The following is a 23683-nucleotide window of genomic DNA, read 5'->3' on the forward strand; positions in this document are numbered from 1 at the left end:
GGCGCAGATCCTGGTGGGACAGCGGGACGCGTCCCCACCAACTTCTTCACTGGTGTAGACATAATATACCGTGTCACCACCAATTTGTCTTGACCAAACGCTGCATTTCAAATTCCCATGTATTGAACTTTGGCGCAGTTTAATCCAGCATTGTGCAAATGACATGCAGCAGTTTTCATTTTATTATATTTATCCACAGTTAATAAATATTGGACGGAAATCGCATTTGCGGCAGTCTATAATATTTTTCTGGGAGAGGAACCCAGACCCATCGTAAACAAATGTCTACTTGGATTATTTGTCCCCTGATTTTTCTGCAGACGCCCCATGTATTTCCCCAAACTAAATTTCTAAGCCATTAGATCTAAAACTTAAGGAGGTTTGGGAGCATCATTGGGTCTGGGAAGTGTTATTTCCGGCGATCTGGGAGGTGTATTTGCCCAAAAAATTATTTTACGCTTCGCGCGAACCCATGGTCGCGCTCCGCTTAGATAGTGTCAGAGAACAGGCACGCGTCCCAACCATTATCTATTACCATATTCTCATCATTCAAAATTATCGTCGACATCTTTAGTAAACGTAGGTCTTCCGAAGAATAAGTAATGCATGCACGAATGTGCCACATTAAAGAAATATATGTTACTCTACAATGCACAAACCCCACCTACTTCGTGATGTGTTGATCACCACTTGGAACCCCCCCCCCGCCCCCTCCATGAGAAGGCTTCCCTCGTCTCACGCTCCTACGGTACCTCCCCTAATAGACATGCTTCTGTGAATTATGTAATGCGGCATATTGTAATAAACAACGTAACCTACAATAGCAAACGCTCTGTTAATCTGTAAAAAATACCTGCGGCATTTTGATAACAACTGACGCATTTTGTAATAATGATTGCAAAATGCGTCGGTACTAACAAAATACAGCAGAACAATTTGTGTTACGTAACCTCCCCACTGATATTATCTTATCTTCTAAAGCCATATCCTCCCCTGCATCGGATAGTGTAACCCCTCATCCTTGGCCTTAGACACCAATCTCCATGGTAATGCAATCAACGCTTCCATGTCATACCTTTGCGCTGAAACCAGGCCCAGATCATGAGCGTTTCATGATGACATCACCGGGCGAGTCATTATCACGCAGGGCGTTTCAAGCGGATGTTAGATAAATATGGTGTTGAACAAATACGCTATTAATAGTAGCAATAACATGGCAACATATACATGCTATTCTGCTTGTTTTTTCTACTACAACAAGTTTGACTTGTCTCAGAAACACCCTGCAATCTGGTGCAAGTCGTTCAAGCTGTTTGTTGGATAAAACTACGCAGGGAAGATTTACCATTCTCGCTTCGAATAATACATAAACAATCTTAACATTTCTGACATGAACCTCTTACGACCTTTAATAAGGAAAGATACACACCCCGCAGGGATTGAAGAGATTGACGAAATATTTCATTAAACAACTGTGGAGTTGTCACCATTGTATGATAGTAGGATGGGGTCATGTTGTGTCACCGGGAACATGAGTTTAGGGATTTGTACTGCAAAAGCCCCCCCAAAAAAGTTCACGAAAATAGCTGTTACACGTACGTTCAAAGAAACCTAAATTTGATTCTGTCTGTCAGGCTTCCTGTGAGAATCAAAGCCTACACATACATTCCCGTATTCTCTGAACTGTGTTAATTTAAAAAAATTCAATCTTACCTTCGATTGAAACTTTCAAGCTCTGTTGCAATGGCGGAGATGAGGAGAAGTCTTCGAGTACAACTTTGTATCGGTAGCAAGAATGTAATTTAACTTGCATCAGCCCAGTTCCTAAGTTCGGATGGATAGAATAAGTGAGGAAATAGTAGGGTAGGGGATGAGGAATTGTTGGGACTGGGAATATATCCGTACTGTGAGCTGTCAGTACGCTTTTATATCTAAACCTAATAGTGAGTTGACATTGAAACAGCAAAGAATACTTTTAGTGTCCTTTGTTTATGAACAGTGTAACTTTCCTAGAATACCCGTTTATTACATATAAAAGGCCTACTTACCAAGTATGAAGTCGTGTTCCTATATGTAAATATTGCAGTGATACTTTCTTTAGGAGGTGTTTAGCTGCATGTTTGTCGTTTCGTCACGTGAGAAAAAAAAGGAAAAGGAATAGACGTTTATTGATAAAAAAAAATTCTGCCTAAATATGACGAATGTACAACTCTATTCTGATCATTTTTCGAAGCAATATTCTGTTTGATGTCACACGACATCGTGTGAACTGGAAGGGGACAGAAACCACCGTAGTTCCTCTGCTCAAAGTGATAGTTATTAAAAGATACATCTGACCAGACGGTGCTAATGAGTACCATATGTATATTACCGATAATACTCTGTTACCTGTCGTCACCGCCTTCGGGGTTTTATGGCATAAAATACGAATTTTAATCTTGCTCATGTCATTCAAAAGAAAAGAAAAAAAATTGTTTCTCGAGACATTCAATGGGCATGCGCATGTATCGCCCTAGATATAGCCGGACGATAGGGGCGGGGCTAGACGGGGGAGGGGCAGAGGAGGAAAGGGAGTCGACTACGATTTTTGTATGATGCTTTACTTAGTTATATAGGTACATCATGTGTCACATCTATGGAAGAAAGATCGGATATCTGTATATAGATTACCTTGCACTAAGTGAGTGAAACGAGGATCTGATATATTCGTGCCGAGCACTGGTCTGCGTGCAGCTGTGCCAAATTATTATGCAAGCCAGTCATAGCATGAATGTCAGATGTCTTCACACCATTCACATGTATATATACGTGCAGTCGTAAGACACCATACGTAACATGAATGCAATTAAACCCCGACATCTCCACACCATGCATATACATACATGCATTCGCACCAGCTATCATACAAAATATGTACTACATGATTAAAATGAAGTCTGAATCTCTTCAAAACATGCATATACCTGTGTGCAGTTGTACAACTTGTCTCGCCGATCTACCGAAATGAAATGAAACCCGGCTATCTTTCATTGTGGGAATCGGGGGGGGGGGAGGTGTTGTGAGAGTTATAAGGCGTGGGTGGGGGATAAGCGATGAAATAGATTGATGTTTACGTGGGGGGGGGGGGGGTAATCTAATTGGTCTTTGTAACCTGACAAACTCTTACAATGAACTTACTAAAACAGAGTTTTAAGTTAATAAAAGTTCTCTTCACAGATATAAAAAAGTCTTTCTTTACAGAAAGGCATTTTTCGGTAGGATTACTGAACAACACTACGATGTTTGTGGGAGGGGATGCCGTGGGGGGGGGGGTTGCTCATAAGAGTCAGGGATATGTGTTTGTTTTTGTCACTAATTGACAGAGCTAATATACACAACTAATTTGTTTAAGTGAAGATGAACATTGTATAAAGAAAACGGTACACAGAGAACATTGCACCAGACTGAGTTATCTAACGGGTACATGTAAATAGATATGTAATGGATGCAATCAAACGCAGGCAGTTGCTTTAAGTTGGACGGAGCTCTCTGATATGACTACTTTTCATATCAAAGCCGGATTTACAAATGATAATGAGTGCAATATGGCGTGATTTTGTCGGAAGGTGAGGTTCTCGTTTGGTGAGAAATGAAAGCAAACTATTACATCCTACTTCCCGAGGTATAGAAGGCATACTGGCCTCGTCAGAAATGTATAAAGGGACTAACTCCACATAAACAAAAATATCACATGAGATATATCAACAATAATTATTAGACATAAGTAAAAAAAATATCTTATCAAAATGTTATTTCATTTCGATCCCTCGTGAGAGAGAAATAGTGAAACGAAAAATGATGAAGGCAGGGCTGCATGGCGTGTCAAATCACAGTGCTGAATGGACATTGCGCTTCCCATCCTCACGTAGTCATGTAATCTTACTTGTATAGCAATGCATTACTTATTATTATGCATACCTGAACGAAGAATACCTATGTTAACTACCACTCCCCATCCCCTCCCCCACCCCTCATATAAAAACGGTATGAAAGTAATGAAAATTATAATTCCATTCCTTCGGAAGAAATACAACGCGTAGTAAGTTATAATAAAAAACACACGCTTGGGTATATAGGTTATATCTAATAGACCGGCTAAATGTATTGAATCGTTTTAATTTATTCACATCTGAATTAAGGGAGGTTGGGTCAACAGGAGACTATTAACCACCTGGAACTTGAAAATCAGGACCATTATGATTTAGCTGCTAACTGTTATATAGGTCAAGCACGTAAAGTTTATGAACCATCGAAAGGGGCTCAGACAAAAATTGTAAAGAATTGAAGAACTAGCCACTGTGCTTCCTAAACAGTACCCACCCCAACCCACCCCCGTCCCCACCCCACCGCTCCATCTCAGCCACCACGTACACTTCCATAGTATCTCACGTCATAGTTTGTCTCGCCCCTTGCGTTGAGTCACTTTTATATATGTCAGATGTAGCCTATGAGACACTTTTATCAAGTTAAAAACTTCGAGTACATCACACTTGTGTGTATCATATACGAGAGACACAACCAAATAACACGCAGTGACATATATTATACAAATAATAAAGGGTTATGAGTGCAATAGTGCAAATATTTCATGAGTTGAAAGATGGAATGTTCCACTCAACGAGGCGCAGCCGAGTTGAATGGAACAAATTACATCTTTCAACTCATGAAATATTTGCACTATTGCACGAATGGAAACTATTCATTATTTGTTTTATACAACACCTTCAAATTTGGCTATAATTGGATGTTAAATGCACTCATGCAACAAATTGTTTTGAACAGACATGTTTCTCTGCTCTCTTACCATTGAAAAAAGTGCTATCAAAAAAGTATAACACATGGTTCTATTTCATAGAGTGCAATAGAGCGGATTTTGCATGCAATCGACGAGCAATTGACCAATCAAATGGCCGGAATATAATTAGGTGTTGTATAATATGATATAATAGTGTGGGGCCACTATTTGAAGTCTTTCATTTTTCCTTATAGGGAATATATTTTTCTTTACCACATGTTTCCCATGGCCCTAAATTGACCCCTAACCCCTTCTCTCCCCTCATTGTAGTCACCCCTAGACCCACCCCCTCAGTGTAGTCACCCTAGACCCCCCCCCCGCGAATGTAGTCATCCCTAGACCCACCCCTACTTGTCAGACAGGCTGAACGCAACGAACCACTTTTAAGTAGCTATTTCTTCGTTTGTTACAGCAATTTCAGTGAAGCCCCGTGAATAACTATACCACAATATGGCAATTACTAGAACCTCAACACCATTCTAGATAGTTTCATGGCAGGTAGTAAGAGAGAAAGTGAGAGTTGAATTTTTATTGACTCTATTCCATTGTTAAAACATTTCCCTCGTCCGGACACTTTTCATGTAGTAGAAGACCATACATTATAGGGTCTAAATCACTTTGATATATCAAATCGGAAATATTTCACAACTTTGCAAAGTCATTTTTTTTGGGGGGGGGGAGGTTATTATTTCAAAGAGAACCACTTTACCTCGGTTGAGGTATAGCATAAACAGTTGTTTTTAACACATTTTGATACACAGTGCTATAAAATTTTAAAAATCTATCAAAGTGAACTCAAAAAACCTCCTTGAATATACAGTTTTAAAGTCTCATCAAAGTATAGGGTCGAATACAAGCATACGTCGTTGAGTCGACACGGCTGTAACATTTCAACTGCAACATATGGTTAAAACACCACTATCATAGACCAAATGACAGAATCATGTTTCACATCTGAAAAATATTCCCTTCCCACAGGATGTTAAAAGATCCCCCAAAATACGTCGTTTCTAAGTTGTTTTCTTCTTCAACATTATTTGCTCGTGTTCCGTCTGGTTTAAAACTAATTCGTGTCCAAATTTCGTCTGCGGCGTTAAAGAAGTGTCAAGTAATGTTTGTCTGAAACTCATTACAGCTTGTGCACGCTCCAATTATTTTAAGTCTTGGCTTTATTTTTGCCTCATGAAACCAAATCATTTGGATTTAATCTCTGCTAGTCTCAAGTGAATCTGTCTTGCAACGTTGTGTTTCTTCAATGTCATATGCCGAAATATATTGATGCTTAACACGCGTGTTTCGTAGCCTCGGTTAAGTTTGATGACTTGTGTGTTTCTCTTATTATATCACCATTGGCAAGTTTAAGACACCAGTGTACTCAGTTATTTATGGAAATAATTTTTTTATGAAAGAATCTTATGCACAAAAATGATTTTAAAAAATGACTTAAAAATACCCCAATAAACGTGGGAAAAAAGTAACATTATCTCGAACTGGTCTTTTCTTCCATGTTATCCGTTGGATTTAGATAAACCAGAAATAATAGATTTAAACATATCGATTGAGTAAAGCTAACCCCTTTAAACTGGGTAAAATCAACTTTCTCACGGAACAATCACGTGTTTGAAAGGTCAACGTACGAATGTAAACAATTATTAGAGATGAGAGTATATAAGTTTGAAAACTTTGATTGAGTAAACTAACTTCTAAAACTTGGTAAAATCAAGGTTTTTTTCGTTCCAAGGTTTTTGTTTTTTGAACATTCGCGTGTTTAGAGGGTCAACGTACGAATGTATGATAAAGACTACTGCTATAAGATATGTTTGTTATTGCAACCTTAATCTGTCGTCACACAAATACGTGGATGCAAAAAAACAAAAACATGTTAACATTAGTTTCTCGCATTATGGGGTACCCGCAGGAGATTTGTATTAGTTAATTGAAGGAATGGCAATCTTTTATGCAAATTAGCAATCTTCTTACACCGGCCTGCAATCGCTTCACTGCACATGTTACTTTTAATCTTAGCATTTACATACTTTAAGCCAGATTTACGAAACTGTTTTTTTTTTGGGGGGGGGATCCAAGGGTGGAATATATCTTTGTGTGGTCGGGTCGGGTCGGATCGGGAGAACTGTCTAAAAAATCATGCATCTTACCGAAATATTCCTTAAGCATGAAATTATACCGCATGTCTTCGGCAATGGTGACGGGATGTGGGTGTGATGTGTTTGAAGTAACCCAGGCAAGGCTAAAAATAGGTTACATCGGGGTTAGAATGAGATGTTACATGAAGACTGCAAGTGTTATTTGACTTAAAGGGGAATAGATAGGAAGGAGTTCAAAAAAATTGAAAATGAACTTCGCAAACTCTCTCGACCACCCCTCTCCCGCCCCATCCACGGTTTGCTCCAATCTCCCCAGATCAATCAGGCCTACTGCAGACAGTTCTTGCAATTATACTCACCTCTTCCTGTCCTTCCTGGTGATCAGGTTCAAATCCCCCCTCGCCTCTCCGCCGTATGCTTCTAGACTACAGGGTTTTAGCTGGGGAAGGTAGGTTGGGTGGGATGGAATGGGATTGGAGGGGGTTACCGATAATAGAAGCATTTTTCGAAGCAAATGATAGAGTTTAAAACTTGGCAGTTTATACATCATCATATCCATCGAAGTAAAGACGTTGACTTTATAAACGTAAGAAGCAGATTTTGAAATGGAAGGTACGTTTACATTTATTATGCGTGTATGCTCCTTTAACTGGAATAAAACAAAAACGGCAAAGAGGATGTGAACGGTCAAGTCGAAATGGCTTGTAAATTTTGACATTTAAACTTATTCCCCGTGCACCTGAAAATGTTGACAAGAATGATTCTGTCCTTTTTCAATTTTGCTTTTAATGATTTGACTTGTGTTTCTCTAGCTCGATAAACAAAAAAATCCTCCATGTAACTTGGTTATTCATTTATTCCTTAGAAGAATGGGGCGTAGTTAAATCTCATATTCTATATCACATGCCCTTTGGGATGTTGACGTAAATATCACAGCTCATGTTGCCATGTAGTGAGATCAACGCCACTCTCGGCAATATTTGATAACTTGTTATTCTTCTAGCAGATGTTTTCGTCGAAATTCTTGTGTTATTCATTTATATAACGCCTCAGGCAAAATAACTGTTCACAATATGTATGCTTGACGATGATGCATGATGGTAGTTTTTTGTTACATGCAAACTTCGGACTTCCAATAGGTCTACAGAGGCTATACTAGTATACTATATAGATTTATCATCATCACGTGACCACAATCATGACGTAATCGGACTGAGGATTCGTGATCACGTTCCTTTCCGTGTGACATTTATTCAAGAGAATGTTATTTTCTATTCTATACTGCTTTCATAAGGAACTGAGAAGTTATACCAACCCGAATGACGTCATTGTCAGATGATCATATTTCTGACGTGATGTTAAGTACATTTCGGGTGTCAGTGTAGGGAAAATGTTATCAGTGATGAGCTAATGTTTTAAGTTTTGATTCGCAGGTTCTTTGATTTCAGTGAGTGGTTTAAACAGCAATTTGCAATTTGTTACATACGCAATTGAGTATTGGTTACAGACGGATGTATGTAACTAAACACACCATTTCGTTCATGCGCGTGGCATTGATTGTTTTATTCCAAACTTTACAGACTACAAGGTTAATGAACTGAAAGAATGGATATTTTCCGGTTACTTCCCCCCTTTGCTAATTTGGAAATGCCTCTATACTGTCAACTTCCGACACCTGTTAATTAGGAAGAATTTAATAAGCCCACTCAAAAAGTATAGAAAAATGTAATTAACATAAAGTATCGTAGCTCCTCCGGCACTCAGGAATATCAGTTTCTGAATGGCAGTTTCTGACTCCCTTCATAGTTCATTAACGTTAATGATAATGAGCGTAGTTCTTGATTCCTTTCCTGTCTTGAAGGGGGAAGAAGCCAGACCTTCATGGAGCCGAGTTGACGTTGTTGTCTAATTTTAAGTTTAGGACTTAATAGGGCGAATAAAGTTATTTCCAAACAACTTGTTTGGATTAATTTCACGAAATTACCTCTAAAGACTCTCGTTACGATTGATAACCTGTAATTAGCTAGGCATATCTCTCTCTTTTATTGGGTAGTGTATAAGTTAGGAGTCGCCTCACTGTTTTGCAAGGGGGGGGGGGGGGCGGACGGAAGCGAGTGAAGGAACATGTCATGAGGGCAACATATAGTTGAAGACATGTGCTGATAACTTAATTTATACGCATGGGAAATACACTTTCATAAATATTCAACCATAAATGTTGCGTATGATCGACTAATTCCTAAGCGTTTAGGCTACCGTCCTACGCAAATAGCTTCCAGTAGTTTTATATGGGCAAGTGTACCGCTCCTCTGTACCTACACAGCCAAGGGTTCCTATAGAAGAATTCATACCTCCAAATCATCATGACTAGAAACCCTCCTCCTGCCCCCACCCCTTCCCCACCCCTCCCCTCACTCCCATCCCCGCTTGCCATACTACTTTGCTTTATCCAAACTAGCGTGACTCTTGACCTCATATGAGCAAAATAACATTGACCTTGGCATGGTGAACCACGTGATCAAAGCATTGCAAACTATTGTTCAGTTAGTTATGAAAAGGAAGAGCTCACGGTCGACAAGAAAAACAAGCCATCAACAAACCGAACTTGAAAAATACAAACCTGTCAATCTGAATTTTGACATAAAAATAAGAATAAAGCAGACTTTAAAGTTTGATCGACAGACTTAAAAGTTAAGTAAAATCTTTGTACATCCTACAACTAACACATCCCTGGTTTGAGTATGAGGTTAGTATACACAATTCGTCTATACATATCAGTATAGGACGTGCAATCACCCATCATACTTGATTTCTGTGACTTTTCTCATATCGATAGAAATTAAACCGAAATTCCAAATTAAAAATATAAAGCTTTATCGTCTTTACCAATTATTTCCTTTTCCAAGACAGGGATGACTCGTTAAGAATTCAATTCTATTCATAAAGTGTTCGTACTGATTTTCGTCAGTATTCTAAAGAAATACTAAAATCCAATTATAATGAGATTTATTATGTTGACCAGTCAAACTTCTTTCTGCAATAACGAAGACAGTCAAAGGCGTCGAAAATGCTTTTGCATTAGAATTTATATAATTTGAAAACGAACACGATGGGCGATAAATCATTTTTATGAAATCGAATTTTGGTTATTAATTACTCGCTTTATTGTGGTAATTGTAGAAAGACGACTGTCTCAGTTTTATTAATTGTAACATTATTTCAATAAACATTCAATTTATTTTATTGGTAAAATTACCGACAATTGGCAACGAAACACGATGTGATGCTTTAAAATCTATTATTTAAGCTCAAGGTTTAAATTTGTTTCGTTCTATGAAATACTTCAAACCTCGAACAAAGCCAACTTAATCCTAGTTAAATCCATAAATCTCTCTCTTATTCGTGCTGATTTCCTATATATAGTTTTAATAGCTGGTACGGTATACATTTACAGTTGTATCCATCAAGATATACTCAGATGTATATACTACGTATGTCATAATAACACGTCTATAGATTGAGTATATGTGTTGAGTACACCACCATGTGACTTTTGACTATACCTACTCGTGACCCTGGCGGCCAGCGAGAGATGACCCCTGATGTATTGTAACCCACATATATCCTGTCCTTATCAATTTTCATTTTAATATTGTTTCCAGTTAGATTTGAATTATACATAAGATTAGTAGGAGGCGGATGACCTGTTAACCTAGATGTTACACTGTAAAGTATAAAAGTAATCGCTGAAAATGATAGATTTGATGACATATAGGTCAGTTATTGCCAATATGTAATAGTAAAAAATTAATAATTATAATAATAATAATAACACTGCTACTGTTGCTACTTATAGGAAGAAGAAGAATATTTACAGGAACTCATAGTGAAGAAGGCCAAAGAAATAATTGTACAAATCTTTAAGAATTATCAGTAAAATCAACGTGAACGTGATCAATTACCGTATCGTTAAAACAAAACAAAAACACTACGAGCGTGACTTTGAGGATAGGGAGGCGGAGGCGTGGAGGAGGGAGGCGGGGAGGGGAGGCGGTAGGATGGTAAATGATACCGATGCAGCTGGAGGTCTTCAACCATTTCCATTGGTTGCTGTAATTCGAGCATATTGTATTCATAGCGTTTTCATCTCCTGGTGGGTGATATTATATATTATGCATACTGTAAAATTATGTCAAATCAACTTAATGCATGTAGTTCATGGGAGAACATTTGGCCCACTATGCATGGTAACTAATTGAATCCTTCCCATATCATTAGGAAGAAAATTAAGCATTTTGGCCATCAAAAGCAATGCAAAACTGTGACAAAGTGGGAGGGGAGGGGGGTAAGCCACCCCCCCCGTCCCGTCTGCTTGCTCGATTTCTGCTAATGTCACTACAGATACTGCACATCCCCGGCCACTTGTAATTCTTTGTATGTTTATTTGGCTATCTTACTAAATATTCTTCACACGTATGATAATTTTTCTGACAAGGTCATTCTCTGCCTTCCTTTAGGGATATTTCTGTGTGTAGGCTTCAATGATTTTACTTACCAAAATTAAATTGTATAAAACCAAACCGATGCCGAAACAACTTTTAAAATTGGCTGCGAAGATGCAAGATATCACGTTATAGCGTTCGGTTGTTCTACGCTCCGACCTGCTACTATATAAAGTAAATGGAGTAGAATCTCAGTTACCGCGCCATCTTCCTGAATAAAATTCTACTTTTGTAAGCAAATTTTATTTTTCAGCAGAGATAAAAGAGCTAAAGTTAACCTTTGGTAAACGAGGAGTTCCATACCCCTACCCCTCACGACCCCCCCTCCCCTCGCTCGACTTCATTACACTTAGTTCTACTATAGCTGGCGTAGTCTTCGTTTGTTACTTATAATTGTTTGCATATCTCTTTAACCGTTCGCGAACCATTTCTGCTCTGGTAATCTATTACTTCCCTCCATATAAAGCTAGAATTTTCTAACATCATAGCAGTGGGTGTGTTCCCAAATAACACCGACAAATAACTTTATGATGATATTCCGACAAAATCATTAATGTAACCTAGTTTTATGTTCCGGTGATAAGATGATAAACAAGAAAAATAATAGACTATTACCAGACCACATACACAGAGTAAAATTCAAAAACAAAAACAAAGGGAAAAAATTGTCGTTAATTGAATTTCCTAATAAAGACATGGTGATTGGTTTGCACATTTTCAATATTACGTAAAAAACTCAATCCCTATAATGAAGTAATAAACGTTTACTGGTTATAAGTGGCCACCTGCAAATTCTTGACTGACCCTATAACATCCGGGTACGCGGAGGTACGATTTACAATAGGAATGAAAAGTTCATATATAATATCACGGACGTACTAAGCTTGTCAGGATATTTACTCAGTGACTCCGTCGACAGATTTTTACACTCAGTCTTGGGAAAAATTAGATCTAATTTATAGTTTAAATTTGCCTCAAAATGCACCATATGACGTGTTCAAATTTATTTTCTCCCTGGGTAAGGTGCCCCATACCCCACTGGGAGTCGACGTCTAAACATTCCTCAAAATGCACCATATGACGTGTAAGCATCTTTTTCTCCCTGGGGAACTTGCCCCCCCCCCACACACACACAAGGGCCAAACCGCATCCAGCATTCTCCCCTGGTCCTTACATAAAGATTCATGCACGTATACCTAAAACCGTAGGGGAAATTGACGCCCCTGATAATATAGTTCCATAAAAAAAATTATATCCTAAATTACGTTATATACTGTGGACAGATGATATCGGGCTGATACACCGATATTCAATATTGTTCTGTATATGACGATTCACCGTATTAAATATACACCGCAATGAGCACGAATCGATAGAATTATTTATGTGACACTGTATATCACTGTCAATGTATCACATGGTCCCCATAAACCGATAACCAATACCGTATGTAGAGAAACGGTATGCGATACTTATTTTATTTTATATTACCTATATATATATATATATATATAATTCATCATAAAGTCAACAAATAAGTGAAATATAAGCTCTCGTGAAAGTATAAATAAATAAATTCTGTCAAAAATTCCATGACAGTTCAATTAACCTCAATAGGGTATATTTTATTCTCAGAAAAATGTAAATGTTGTAAATAGGGAAAGAGAAGAAACGCAAAAAAAAAATTAAATTAATAAATGTGATGTCAGGTGGGATGGAATGGGTGGTGGATATGGGTTCGACATTGATCGACACAAAAGCCTATACTTGAAAAATATCACCAACTAAAATAGACATTCTGACGTCAATAAAGCATAAATATTCATGAGTTGGTCGAGCAGCTACACTCCTTAGGCCTCTAATGACATTATGCAAACAGGTCTCACACACAGCCCCTCCCTTAGGATACCGCGGACGTGCATGTTATCCATATACCGAACGGATATTGTGTCTTATTAATATGAAGAAAATTGAGAGGTTTTTGTGGGGGGCAATTTCCAAGTCATTTTGTGGCATAATTATAACAGCCAGAAGTACCAAAATGTTTTTAAGAGTGAGCCTCAAAGCTGTTCGTATCAAATATCATGTTTATGCTATCACTATGGCAACATAGTGCATTTTCTGTAAAGAATTAGAATGCATGAAGTTCGTAATTTACACGTATGAAATTCTACACGCGTTGTGTGAAAAGTATCACGTCTATCATATTTTAGTATTAGTGATTTCTTTCAAATTAAAAAAGGCCACTGTACCACATAAAGTACCCCTTAATTAACTTCAATTTCCTTCTTTTTAATTAAATGGGAAAGAAAACACATGTTGGAGGCGCTCTTGATTCCCAATTTTAGCCTCACGGGCAACATTTAAGCCTCGGGGCTGTTAGATATGCCGATGGGGGGTATAGAAATAAGAAACATACGTTTGACTGAGGAAGAAAATTAATGTCGTAAAATTAGAATTATTTCTCATAGAATGATCGGAAGGTTACTCTCGTCCGTTGCCTTAACATGTTAGAGGTCATTCTAACGAGAAAAAAACATGTAAGCAAATAATATCAGCTAAACATATACACATGTGGCCGCATCACAATCAGTACGCCATTGACACTTACACACTTATAATGTATCAGCTGTTATGTCCTAAACATACCCACCGGAATCTTCCTGTTACACATACGAATATCTATAACACCTTAATTCGACTTCGATCCTCCTCCTTCGAACGGTTTATTTCATCCTCTTCAACATCCAAGCATACAAATGAATGATGATGGTTACTAAAATATGCCAAAAACAGTCATTTCAGTATGTCTATTGAGGCACTATTTTAATGCTAAACATGTAATGCGGATGAATACCATATTCTCTAATTATGGTATTATGGTACGCTATACACGCTTGTATTTATAGCTTGTGTGATTTGAGCTTTAAATAGACACAAAGCCAGTCATTATCGTTAGCCTTTATTACAGAGATTGTTTTTATGGGACGATGAGAGAACTGACAAATTTATAAGACGGCAAAGGAGACACCGACTCCAGCTCACCCCACCATGTACCCAAATCACTATAAGGACATGATGGAACACCGCCAGAAGTTCCAATTTTCCCTTGTCTGTATATAATGTGATTAATAATATACACACAATAAGTGTCTGGGAGACGAACTGTTCTACTTTGAATGGAACTAAATTTTCTCAAGTATAAGTCTCATTTGGTGAGAGAATGAATCTATAGGAGACAGACTTAGTTTGACCAATCGTAGGCTGACTATTGCTTGGAGCAATACCCGTTATAGGATTGGAAAATTGTCGGAAATTGCCCAATTTAACGTAAATATCTGCTTTCAACAACGTCACATTATGTCTTCACCTAGCTTCGCATATTGGAACAATACCTCATCGAAGTCGGTTATAAATATTTCTTTAAGACAACTATCTATCTATACGCTATAAGTTACACTGGGTAACAATTAATACTGACATAGCAGCACGCGTCTACTTTACATACACGAATCGGGTTAGAATTTTAAGTATCGGCAATTATTATATGAATTCCTGAAACTTAATGAAAATGAATATGAGAGGCGGTAGATTATTGTGGGCTTGGTCTGCCCATCTGCTATTTAGGTATGAAAGGTCTTCAGTATTCCCCAATCCGTTTGTTTTCAAAACTTAAACTAAAGCTAAAAGAAAAATTTCAAACTTGCTAAAGGTGATATTTTCAGAGAAAATGATTAACACATTTGATTCCATTCTTAGCATTTCATTGGTCATGGCCTTATCATATAGTCCTCATGCAAACATCGAATAAGACATTTCCCAAATGTTGTAACTTTAACATCATTGTTGAAGCTTATAATTCGACGAAATTCAAGCTAATGAAGAACATTGTGATGGGAATTTAAGATAGCATCTAGAAATTTATAATTATTACTCGGTTAGAGATTATCATAACAACATGACAAGATATTGTTCTTTTGTTTTGTCTTATTTTTTCAGCTTTGTTAGTACTTAAAGTACTTCCTGCATATGTGTATTTATATATTAACTAATGTTTGTATATTTTGTTTCAGTAACCGAACTCCGTAAGAAATGACTAAAAGAGACCCCCAAAAAATATGTTATCTTTCTCGTCTTCAACCTTTATCGTCGTCAACTTTACTCCAGAAGAGATCAACTTCAATTAATTTTCTTCTTTGCTAACTATTTTACTTTCGTTTTGCACGATTCGAGTCAATAGTTTGTTTCTGGGAATAGAATAATAGAAATAATGACTTAATTGATTTGTTTCTGACCTTGAGAGTTATGTTCTATTTTGGTCCTATTGTTGTCAGGAGTATTAATGATGTTTAATTACATTGTTCTGGGCTCGAGTCAATGACTTGCACTTCTTGTCACACAAGAGTCATATACTTTTGTAAGTTGTGACTTGGAGATGACTTGAGATATATTGTTTTCTGACTTGACTTGACTTGACGATTAAACCAAATGACTTGGGGACTTCACTCGACTTGAGAAGATTTGACTTGTGACTTGACGTGACTTGACTTACGGTAAAGCCATTGACCTGTGACTTGACTTGCGTGAAACCAAGTGGGCACGTGATTTGACACGACTCAACTTAAGAACAATTGACTTGTGATTTGAAATTACTCGGCTTGAGAACAATTGTGGGTTGACTAAATTGACAAAAATGACTTGTTGATAATGCTGTTTATTTCAAAAATTGTCTTGCATTTAGTTCCTTATACTGACTCTCATATGAGTGAAACCGAGTCATGGACTCGGAGAATCATACTTATGATTGAAAGCGACTTCTACATTTCAAAAGAAATTGACATTAGGTTCGAACATGTTTTCCAAGAAGTCTAATGAACAGGATTTCTTCTAAGTCAACCATTTCCCGGCTAGACAAGTTTTTGCCTTTCCGTTTTTAAGCGTGTCACATTTACCACAATTTCAATGCGTTGCACATTTTCAATCTACATTAAGAAGACAGGAAATGTTACTACGTTTTATGTTGTTGCAACAATTGCATTGTTATAATGAACGTGGATAACTTTGAATCAAAATGCCGTATACGAGGGAGGAAGGGAGGGTGTGGAGGAGGAGGGGCCAGGGAGAAGGCAGATGGAGGTGATCGGCATATGGAGCAATGGCATCGAGAACCATTCAAGTTGGCCATCCGGTATACAGTTATTTCACTGGTCCAGTATTCATTTGTCCTTTAAGTATAGTACTTAATTAAGAATTACAAAAATAACAATTCGATCAAGAATGACCATTCACTTTGTGCCTCTTTTCTCTTGCTATATATATATATATATATATATATATATATATGTATATGTGTATATATATATATATATATATATATAGATATATATATATATATAGATATATATATATATATATATATATATATATATATATATATATATATTTACCGTACAATCATATAGTCAGTCCGTATGTACTACACATATTCTAACATTAACATTTCTGGTACTCGTACCGTACTATTCCTAGTGAATGTGTACTCAAACTCGTTCTCGGTGCATTGTGTTCATCTAGTATTAAATACAAGTACAATATTATGCAACCGTACTCATTTTGCGGAAGGGAGCCTTGTTACTGACACCAAGGGGGAATGACACTGGTTATCTTACACATGTTATTGCACTATAGTAGAGCCATTTTAAAAACGGCTATCTTAACAACAGGTAATTTTCGAAGTGGAACAGGATAAACCATACTATCCCCACCCTCCTTCCCTTCCCTCGCCGCCCCACTCCTCCCACTCCCCATTTTAATGTTATTGTTATTACCCCCCCCCCCTGCCCCCATTTTAATATTATTGTTACTTTTACTTTTACGTCGTTTGATCTGGATTCTTTTTTCTTCTTTTTTTTTTCAAACCGGCACTACACCGGTAAAGGGAAAGCCATGAAGTGTTTAGCGGAACTTAGCGAATGACCCTTGAACAATGGACTTAACAAATCGATTATCTACATGACTTCTTATGCAATCTAATCTAAGATTAATATGCAAACTACATTTCACTTCTTCTCTGAGTTTCCTATCTAGATAGTAAATGGTCTTGCTTTGTTACTTAACTAATTAATTTCCTGTTTTGTGATGGGATGCAACTCGCTGGAGTTGAATAAACTCTTGCAGAAGAAATTTTAAAGGAACACATCAGAATTTTGTCTTCCAGCCTCCTCTAAAAATTAGTTTTCTAGTTGAGTAGGAGGGGAAGAGGTGTGGAAGGGGGAGAGATGGGGGCGGGGGCTGGGATGGTGCGAAGAGTTGTGAAGATGATAAGCTTAATTAAGCGTAATCAAAGAGTTTCAAAAACACAGTTTTGTTCACTCCAAAGTTATAGTTTTGCTCTATAATTTCATGACATTGTACGGGGTATTGCTTTAAAGACTCTCCCCAAGCCTATTTCTTTTCCCACAAAAAAACAAAATACTTATTGTCGGATGGATTTAATTTGAATAAATATCTATGTTGGACGTCCATCTCCGGAAAACCTCCTTAGCTTGTTTACTCCAATTAGAATCGCCCGAAGCTTATAGGTATTCACACGGTAATCAAGTTGTTTGTTATACATAGACAAAACTCAATTTCATGAGTTTATTGTTTTATCTATTAGACTTGGCGTCTTTACTAATCGACGAATCCTATTATTTATTTATTCGGCCATAGTTTACTAAAACACTTCTGACATATTAAACAAGTTATGCTATTTTATATGTCCAAGTTATGATTTGTTTCATCTTCCTGACTTTTATTAGTAGTTAAATTGTGATGGGGACTAGGAACTCATTTGATGAGGGAGTAGAAGACGAGAGGGGCAATGGAGGGTGTAGAAAATGCTCGTACAGCCATGATTATAATTGAACCATTACCTGTTTACCTCAAGGACCGAACCCCGGGAAGTACAGATAAAGTGACACAGAGTATATATGAGACTAGGGAGGAGGTTCGAAAGGAATTATCAAACGCCTACTATTAAGGAGAACAAACATCCTCCCCACCCCACCCCACCCCACCCAGATTATCTTTCAACTTTTCGACAGGAATGTAAATTAGTTGCAACAAAAAGGTGTACCCGCCTACCCAGTCCTTTCATCTTTTTGTTGTCAATTACTGGGTTGTGTTTCCAGTCACTTTGATCGTTGATATTCCATTTTCCGAAGAGCAATATCGCAACATTATGAAGCTGGTATTGAACCTTGCCCTATATATTTATATTTTATATGTAAAGGGGTGTCAACGTAAACAAGCTCTGCAGAGCTTCTTGTTGGCACTCCTCAATCTCTTGTTCTCTTGTACATTTACCCACGTCTATTGTCATAATTGCATACTTTAATACAAGAGATTGAAATAAAGTCTTATGAATTGAATTAAATTGATATACTTTATATATATATTACTTGTGATAATGATCATGTTATAAACATCAGGGGGAAACCCCCAAGAACGGCCAATAACGAACCAATACTCAAATCAAACTGATTTGTGACATTTGACTAAAGTATACAATATCAACAAAGTACAACCAGCAATAAAATACCAGTGCAAAGTACTTTTCGTGTTGGGTAAATACATCAAGGGGTGATGTTTTCTGACGAGGAAGACTATTACGTTGATTACAATCGGACATTCTACCGATCATGGCGAGTGTTCATAGATAAAATTGATTGAGATGAAATGACGGTTACTTTAACGATCAATTAAACGTACTTGTTCTTCTTAAGTTATTGTTACGAATTTTATAGCTGCCCTGATCATATCCAATATTTCTGTTTAGTGTGAATCAAAAATAAAATATCTCGCGTGAGAGAGAGACTGAGTAGTATAGCCGATACGGTTAACGTCACAAGGTTAGTGAAGTTTACAGGCATAAATAAATGGTGTTATCCTTGAATTTGCATCCAAACCTATCCAGCTCATCTCACTGCACCGGCATCCACCTGCCAAATATATAGTATGAAATTTACTAAACAGCCACTGGTACTCTCGATAATGTAAACCTTACCATATATAAATAACGTTCTTAGTGTTACAATTTATGGACAATGCAAGAGGTAAAACATCCTTCATATAGAGTATATGTATGTATATTTCTAGCTGACTTAGTGTGCGTTCATCACCCCCCCCCCCCCCCCCGTGTGCGTTGCTTTACAAAGTTACTTACAAAAAAACATTGACATACAGCAGATTTGCGGATTAAAATTGTCCTTTAAATAATCGGATATATTTCCTGAGGTATAGATATTAGGGATTACAGAGAGATTATGAAAACGATGTCATCGGAATTTAGTCTATAAATCCTTCGTTAGTTATCTGTCCATGACATGTACTAATTATGACGTCATAATTTAATTGATTTTTATTTATTGCTTTCACTGTTTTCTATGGATATTATATATGGCAGCATGTACAGAGATGTTGTAGCAAGAATGACGTACTAGTGAGACTCAATATAATACAATATGGAACCTGTTGGCATCTGTATTTTTTAACCGGCAAGAGAGGAGCAACAAAAACGAGAGGTGTGCGAGGGGCAAGAGAGACGAGAGGGATGAGAGGGGCTACTCGGAGGAGAGGACGGGGAAGGAGAGAGGGACGATAGGGGGAAGGCGAGATGGGGAGATGGAGGGATTTGAGTGTGTACGATAGAGGTGAGAGGGCGAGAGTAGAGATGTAGGGATTTGAGTGTGTACGATATGTGTATATAGAAGTCCAGGCGAGTGATCATGTTATCTTCCCACTTTTGAACTTGTTGATCGAATTACCCGTCTTAATATCGTTAAGACCGACACAACTCAGCAATAACATGATTATTTAACCCCACCCCCTTATGAACAACGTTTTGGTAGAAGACAAATATGTTACAAATGGTCATTTCCATCTCCTAATTTTCAACAAATAAAGTACAGAAAAGTGCACGGTTCACGCAGGAAATACATCTGCTTAAAACTCCATAAAAACCAATAACCGTTATGTCAAACTAGTCCGGGGGATCGGCATAGTGTAAGGACAGCTGGTTGTATTCTAGTCCTACAATAATACAACAATGTTTCACTTCCCACCCGGATTCTCTGAAAAACATTTGTAGTTCAATGTACTTTCATAATACAGACACGCTGGGGATACTAGCTTCTAAGTTCTACTCCATCCAATACTTTCAAATCAGCGGAAACTAACAGCAGACCGTAAGTTTCTATATAGCAAAGATCATGAATGTAACTTCCGTCCCAGTTCTAATATGCAAGGTAAGGTAAATAAATACCTAGTTACAATTGTCATCAAGGTGTTTGATATATAGACCGAGAGTTATTGTTTCTACTTGTTTCAGAAATGAGTCACAGTTTCGTTAAGCTGAAGTAACGGCTATGTGCAACACTTTACATTTTGTTCTCCTCAGATGTATTTGAACGTTGAGAAATGTTGTACGCTTTAAATACGTCAGGCAAATATGTTAGTGGGTGGTATGTACCCCCCTCCCCCCCCCCGCCAATTGTCTACCCGAAACACACACACACACAAAGAGAGAAAAAAAGTATATAGCTTCTTGTCACAACCTTGCGTGTAGACCTAATGATAGGGTAAATATGCCTCAGTATGCACCATATTACCTATTGCATGTCGTTTTATTCTGGGGGAAGACACCCCGACTACCTTACATGGGAGTCGGATTCAACGACACACCCCTCCCCGCCCCCCTCTTTTCTAAAATCCTAGATCCGCCCTTGTAAGTCCAGTTATTTTTTTCAAAGTTAACATGCACCATCTCTTATACCCCTCCTTCTCCTCCGACATTATAATATGCTACAAAGATTCACTTTCATTTACTTGGCACAATCAGAACATTTATACTCGATTGGAAAATTGTCTCATTTTGACCTTTCTCTCTCAAGTATCTGGCAATCATTTGCGTTGTAATGTCGACATCAAGACTAAAGTACAGTCAGAAAGTTTAACATGTGTATACATATACCGGAAGCAATATTAACGAGCTTTTAAGTAAAAACAACAACTCTATTTGCCTTGTACCATGGTTTAATCTGAGAACGACCAGACAATATAACTGGTTATAATCACCATCAATTTACACGAGATACATTCAAGCATTGTTATGACGTATTCCTTTCTTTTGCTCCTTTAATTTTTCTTATGCTGAAAAAAGTAGGTAAAAATAGTCTCGCGAATTCTATCGCTGGTGTCCCCATATAGTAGACTGTAACAAGAAGCGTGAACCGGAGTGAATGGAGGACATGACGGTGGGGAAGGGGGGGGGAAGTAGACGGCCCTTTTTAATGTACTAACTAATAGGGACTTGGCCACCTAGCTAACTGTGTGGCTCCATTGCGGACCAACAATGGTCAACTAGACGAAGATAAGTAGTAAATAATCCAAACACTATTCTGATTTATCAACCTGGTTCCCTTGGCAACACCCGGAGGCACATTTATGAAGATATTTCAGGGTACTTCCCTCTTTCTGAAATGTATACCACGGCAAGTCTTGAAAATTATCTGAAAGTATTGCAGGTTTGACTGGCTTCGCTTCCTAGACCATTGCAGAGGTTTACCCTTGATCAGCCAGGCATGCACGTTCAAGGACTGTGTACCCTACCCCGTTGCAAGTACCCCTCTGAAGCCTTCAGTAATGTTAGCACTCCGGTCAACGTCCTTGGCGGAACAAATTACTCCCGGAGGCTTCCAACCCCCGCCTTCAAGAGAGATGCTTATCTACACCTATGACTGTAACCATTTCCTTTGTTTTTCACATACCAATTATAACAAAATTATTTTACATAGCCCACACAAAATTGTACATCCTGAGCTAAGCTTTAAATGTTATCAGTATTGCCCCCAAATATGTTAGAAATTCAGATAAAGTGGTCACCTATGATCACATTTTTAATAAGAAGTTTACTGTATGGTTCTCCACACTAAGCCATTTTAACTGTCTAATTCGACACTTCTGAATGTCCTTGAAAGAAAAAAGCAAAAGAATCAAACCCGCCAGAAATTTATACCTTTGAAAACTTGTAGCAATTTTCAGCGTGCTATAATTTGAGTAGCCAATAGGGATAACCATTACATGAAGTATTAAGTAGAAGTATTTCCCCTCCCTCCCTCCCTACCCCCCCCCCCCGCAATAACAAAATTCTATAAATTCAGATAATGGTCACTGTTGCGCAGATTTCAACAAGCGTTTACTACATGTCACCCTCAAAGGCACTTTTTCCCCCTCACTGAGACATTTAAAATATTTAATTAAAACATGCCTCAATTTCTGTGTATCATATGGAGAGTCAGAAAAACACGAAAAGTACTTTGGAAATATGTTAGCAACTGTTCAGCAAACTAATATTTGGTGCTTAAGATTTGATGACCACTAAAAGAACTCTTAAACTGTATATGGCATATGGGTGATCGAGGGGGAAATAAATTCATGGTCATACTGAATGAAGCGTATGTCGATCGACGATGAAGAGACACTTCGTTATCTAAAAAAAAAAAAAAAAATCAATTCCAATATTGATCTGCAATGAGTAATGTATTCATGGTTATCATCCTACCTCAGTCTGGTCTACTTACATGAAGAGTGCCCTATTTTAATCCCACGGCTTTAGTTGGTTTCCTCGGAGGCCGAATTCAAACTGAACCCTTAATTCTTGACGATGACGGACACTTCCCAATATCTGTCGTCGCTTCATCTAGATACAATCTGATCATGTGGGAATTGTTTCCACGTATATTAAAGCTATAAATTTGCCACACAACATAACAACCGTTGGTTCATTCCTATAGCAATCAACAGCAAAACAGATATCAAAAGAAAATTAGGGGAAAAAAAAGATGGGCTTATTGAAGTTTAATGACGTCACTTCCGTTAATGACCTTAGCTTACTTAGTAAATTGGATTTTCTTCTTATTTAAAACTTCCGTTTTGAAGGTTCATGACAAAGGACACAAAAAGACTGCAATATTTTGGGGATCACAGTGAAATCACAAACAAAGATGAAAAAATAGACTATATCCCCACAAATAGCCCACATTCACCCTACTAAGAAAGCATCCCCCCCCCCCAATCACACACACTACTACCAAACTATAAGGAGAAAATGAACATGAAATTTTGTTTGAAAAAAGTAAACATTTTAAAAGAAATATTTACAGGAAACAAAGATATTTGTTGAATTGTTTAATACATTGACT

At 37.6% G+C, this 23683-nt stretch overlaps 1 long non-coding RNA gene across 1 annotated transcript in view; it reads right to left on the reverse strand.

Annotated features, from left to right (window-relative positions):
• The window catches only part of LOC139979512 (uncharacterized), a 35769-nt gene extending 12592 nt beyond the window's left edge, over positions 1 to 23177 (reverse strand). The window contains exons 1-3 of the long non-coding RNA XR_011797185.1: positions 23063 to 23177; positions 2049 to 2112; positions 1714 to 1824 (exon numbers count right to left, since the gene is read on the reverse strand). This is a non-coding gene — a long non-coding RNA (uncharacterized lncRNA). The remainder of the gene's footprint in view (positions 1 to 1713; positions 1825 to 2048; positions 2113 to 23062) is intronic.
• Between the last annotated feature and the right edge of the window lie 506 nt (positions 23178 to 23683).

This window comes from Apostichopus japonicus, chromosome 14 (assembly GCF_037975245.1).
Source record: "Apostichopus japonicus isolate 1M-3 chromosome 14, ASM3797524v1, whole genome shotgun sequence".
Classification (NCBI taxonomy): Eukaryota; Metazoa; Echinodermata; class Holothuroidea; order Aspidochirotida; family Stichopodidae; genus Apostichopus; species Apostichopus japonicus.